The sequence below is a fragment of the Dendrobates tinctorius genome, unplaced genomic scaffold (assembly GCF_039654945.1).
Source record: "Dendrobates tinctorius isolate UK_male_01 unplaced genomic scaffold, ASM3965494v1 ptg000022l, whole genome shotgun sequence".
NCBI lineage: Eukaryota > Metazoa > Chordata > Amphibia > Anura > Dendrobatidae > Dendrobates > Dendrobates tinctorius.
In genome coordinates, this window is record NW_027361690.1 from 39,052,339 (window position 1) to 39,057,452 (window position 5,114).

Sequence of the window (5,114 nt, forward strand, 5' to 3'; positions counted from 1 at the left end):
CTGCCATTTTTAGATCTCTCCACAGGTGTTCTATGGGATTCAGGTCTGGACTCATTGCTGGCCACCTTAGAAGTCTTCAGTGCTTTCTCTCAAACCATTTTGTAGTGCTTTTTGAAGTGTGTTTTGGGTCATTGTCCTGCTGGAAGACCCATGACCTCTGAGGGAGACCCAGCTTTCTCACACTGAGCCCTACATTATGTTGCAAAATTTGTTGGTAGTCTTCAGACTTCATAATGCCATGCACACGGTCAAGCAGTCCAGTGACAGAGGCAGCATAGCAACCCCAAAACATCAGGGAACCTCCGTCATGTTTGACTGTAGGGACCGTGTTTTTTTCTTTGAATGCCTCTTTTTTCTCCTGTAAACTCTATGTTGATGCCATTGCCCAAAAAGCTCTACTTTTGTCTCATCTGACCAGAGAACATTCTTCCAAAACGTTCTAGGCTTTTTCAGGTAAGTTTTGGCAGACTCCAGCCTGGCTTTTTTATGTCTCGGGGTAAGAAGTGGGGTTTTCCTGGGTCTCCTAACATACAGTCCCTTTTCATTCAAACGCCGACGGATAGTATGGGCTGACACTGTTGTACCCTCGGACTGCAGGGCAGCTTGAACTTGTTTGGATGTTAGTCGAGGTTCTTTATCCAACATCCGCACAATCTTGCGTCAAAATCTCTTGTCAATTTTTCTTTTCCGTCCAGATCTAGGGAGGTTAGCCACAGTGCCATGGGCTTTAAACTTCTTGATGACACTGCGCACGGTAGACACAGGAACATTCAGGTCTTTGGAGATGGACTTGTAGCCTTGAGATTGCTCATGCTTCCTCACAATTTGGTTTCTCAAGTCCTCAGACAGTTCTTTGGTCTTCTTTCTTTTCTCCAGGCTCAATGTGGTACACACAAGGACACAGGACAGAGGTTGAGTCAACTTTAATCCATGTCAACTGGCTGCAAGTGTGATTTAGTTATTGCCAACACCTGTTAGGTGCCACAGGTAAGTTACAGGTGCTGTTAATTACACAAATTAGAGAAGCATCACATGATTTTTCGAACAGTGCCAATACTTTTGCCCACCCTCTTTTTTATGTTTGGTGTGGAATTATATCCAATTTGGCTTTAGGACAATTCTTTTTGTGTTTTTTCATTTAAGACAAATTAAATGAAGATAATAATAACAATGAATTTGTGATTGCAATCATTTTCAGGAAGAAGCTGAGTATTATCTGACAAAATTGCAGGGATGTCAATACTTTTGGCCACAACTGTAGTAATATTTGTGTATGTAACTTCTGACTTTGCCGTAAGTAATACAAATGCATTAAAACATTGTCTTTCATTATTCTGGCATATGGCAAATATTAATAATTAGATTATGGCCCGATGCTATCGCATCGGGAGGATGCGATAGCATCACACCTTTTGCCATGTTAACCCTCAACACACACACTCCTCTCACCTTTCGCCATCTCCACTCACTCTTTCACTCCACATACGACCCCTTCTCTCACTCCGTCTCTCATACTCACGCCGTCATCGCCGCTGCTCCACGATCCCCGACTTCTTCTTCCGCCGGCGCCATCCTGGATCCAGACGTTGTCCACGCCGGCGACATGTTCTTGCGGCGACGCCATCTTGAGTATCGTGAAATCCCGCGATACTAAAGATGGCGTCGCCGGAAGAACATGTCGCCGGCGTGGACGACGTCGGGATCCAAAATGGCGTCGGCGAAATCTCGCGAGTTTTCGCGGACTCCATTTTGGATCCCGACGTCGTCCTCACCGGCGACATGTTCTTGCGGCGACGCCATCTTGAGTATCGCGGGATTTCGCCGATCCAAAATAGCATTGCCGCAGGAACATGTCGCTGGCGTGGAGGACGTCTGGATCCAGGATGGCACCGGCGGAAGAAGATGTCGGGGATCGTGGCGCAGCGGCGATGGAGGCGTGAGTATGAGAGACGGAGTGAGAGAAGGGGTCGTATGTGGAGTGAAAGAGTGAGTGGAGATGGTGAAAGGTGAGAGGAGTGTGTGTGTTGAGGGTTAACATGGAAAGACGTGTGCGGTGACGTCACCGGTTACAACTGGACGGAAGTTGTTACAACCGGAAGCTGCTTAGGGTATTTATTATTATAGATTATGGTAATCCTAATTGACCTAAAACGGGAAAGGTTTATTCTGATTTCATGTCAGATATTGAGAAAAACTTGCAGATGTGTCTTTTTATATAGTGTATGTAAACATCTGGTTTCAACTGTAGATAAAATAGAGAATAAGATATTACTGTTTTAATTGCCATTACTGCTAATATTATGTGATACCCTGTACCTGAATAACTGACTACCTTCATTTCTGTGTTAGGAAAATAAATAGCTTAGTTGGTTACTCTTTCCTCATCTCTCTCTGCTTGTTGCATCCCAGTATCCTGTTCACATTTGCAACACAAAAACATCACAGAGGCATGTCCATTTTGGATCCAATTCACAGATCAAAATCACCCATGCAAGTTTTTGGGGTCTGTGAACATGACGGACAGCACACACAATCCCATTCATGTGCAAACCGTGTTTTGTGCACTTTCATCATTGGAAGTTTGCAATTATTTTTCTTTTCTGTCGTACCTGAAAATCAGTGATTGTAAAAACAAACACGTTGACCAAGCACTACTAAAAAAAAAAATCAGTTTTTTTCATGTACGAGAAAATAAAAATGTGACGTCTGAATGTGCCCTTATAGCTATAATTTGAGATAATACCGTACAATAGGAGCATATAACCTCAAACTGATTGCAAAATGAGATTTGTGAATAAGCAGAAACAATTGTTTAGCAACCTATAATGTTTATACTTCATTTTCCCCATACAGGTGTCAGTGGGAAAGAGAAGATTCTGGAACTTTTCCTATTTTAAAGGTGAAATACTTTTACACCCCAAGTAAGAGGTGCAATGAATGTCCCATGTACCTTTACTGGTGCTTTTTGACGCCTTCGTACAAAGCAGATAAAACACAGCCACGTGCATTAGGCCTTAAGGGCATTTTTTTTCATTGCTCCAAATGTTTATTGTGTTCTTGAATGAATTAATTTTAAGAGGAAGTACCAGAATGATATTTGCATTTATAACTCTTCACAGTTCAGTATTCCAATGAGTATCTTCTATAATCCAATGTGTGTCTGCTTATGACTGATGAGCAGGTAAAGCCTGTATTCAGAACACGTTTGTCAACATGTTGGTTGGAATTATCAAAAATAACCTAAGGCGCTGCTGTTGTCAAAAGTGATATTAACGGGAAATTTACTAAAAATAAAGCACTAAGTATTGTTGAATTTGTATTTGTTTTCTGTAGCAGGTATTGAAGCTCATGTTGAGAGACTTAGCAGATCTCAGTCGAATTTTCAATTTCATGATGCATAACAACACAATCTAATCATCAGTAATGACAGTATAACGTGGGAATGACTCTACCTCATAGATTTGACTGTATTATGCAGTTATCTCTATGGCATGTTATGATCGTATTACCTTATGCTGATTTTACAAGGCTGTAATATGGCGATTTGTTTGGTCCAGTAGTACCACAGTTGGGTCCCAGACATTGCTGCGCTACACCTTCTCTGAAGATTGCTTTGCTGAAGAAAATAGAACAAGGCGCTCTTTTCACTATTTCTGTAACAGTTACTTTAGTATGGTAATTGGATGATGTGTTTGTCAAAAAAAAAAAATAGTAAAAAGGTGTTTTTTGTTTTTTTTAAGGTTCCTCCACGTTCTTCCATTTATTTGGGTATCCTCCACTCTAGTCCCTTTGCACAGTGTTACTTGCTTTTTAATACTACTGTAACTGCAAGGGCTACAAAGCTCAGTTATATATTTCATAGAACATAACGCTATGTGCACACGTAGATTTTGGTCCTGCGGATTTTTCCGCACGGATTTGTAAAAATCCACAGGTAAAATCTCAGGTCTAAAGACCTGCGGTTTACCTGCAGATTAGCCTGCAGTTTAGCCCTGCGGTTTCACACCTCTACAATGGAGAAGGTGTGAAACCGCTGCAGATTCCGCACAAAGAATTGAGATGCTGCGGATTTGAACCCGCAGCAAATCCGTGCGGAAAAATCCGCAGCATGTGCACAGCGTTTTTCAGTTTACCATTGAAAACTATGGTACTGTACAATGCACCTAAATCTGCTGCGGACCCGCAGAGCCTGAAACGCTGCGGATCCGCAGCAGAATCCGCACTGTGTGCACATAGCCGAAAACAGCACTCACCACATGTATCAATAAATCTTTGAGGCCAACGACCCTGTCACCAGCACCATGTTGTTTTTCTTTAGGCCGTTTTTGGTAATTAATGAATATTTCATACACCCCATAAAACGCGTGGTCTTGGAGATGTTCTGACCATGTCATCTAGTAATCACTATTTGCCCCTTCTTATAGAGTTTGTCGACTATTTGGGCAACCCCTCCTTAAATACTATATTCCCCCTTTTAAAATAAAAATACCTTCTACTCACCTCCCCACCAGTGTCATTCCAGCTACATCGGGTCTCACGAGGATCACATGTCATTGTTAAGTAGATACGCTTGCTGTCATCAATCAGCATCCGCTATTGAGCTGCTGTGCTTTAATTTCCTTTGTAAGAACCGTGGCTGTCCGAGGGAGGTCTGAGCATTGCAGTCTATTAGCGGCTGCTGATTGGATGTAGGGCTCATGTGACATAACAATGACACATAAACCTCAGGAGACTCGGTGCTGACATCACTGGAGCAACGCCGATGCTGGAGGTGAGTATAGTGTATTTTTATTTTACAAGGGGGAATATAATATTTAAGAAGCTGTTGTCCTAGTAGTGGACAACCCCTTTAAAGTAATTTGGGTCACTTACACTTGCCCATTTTACCTGCTTTAAACACATCAATTTTAATTACTATTTCCACATTTCAGTGCTTATTTAGGCTGCACACTCCAGCTGGCAGTACTTGTGGACTCATGTGCACCATATGGCCATGATTAAAGGTCCTTCTGTACTTCTATGTTATTGCCTTCTTATTATTGGGCAGTATCATACAGGAGGCAAAGTAGATGCCCCCATGGAAAACTATTTAATAACACCACTTGGACTTAACT

The 5,114-nt window shown here is 42.1% G+C and overlaps 1 long non-coding RNA gene across 1 annotated transcript; it reads left to right on the top strand.

The window, feature by feature from the left end:
- The first annotated feature begins 1,195 nt into the window (after positions 1–1,195).
- Positions 1,196–3,313, top strand: LOC141083960 (uncharacterized). Its single transcript, XR_012230869.1, has 2 exons — positions 1,196–1,293; positions 2,854–3,313. It is a non-coding gene; the product is annotated as an uncharacterized lncRNA (long non-coding RNA).
- The last annotated feature ends 1,801 nt before the right edge of the window (positions 3,314–5,114 follow it).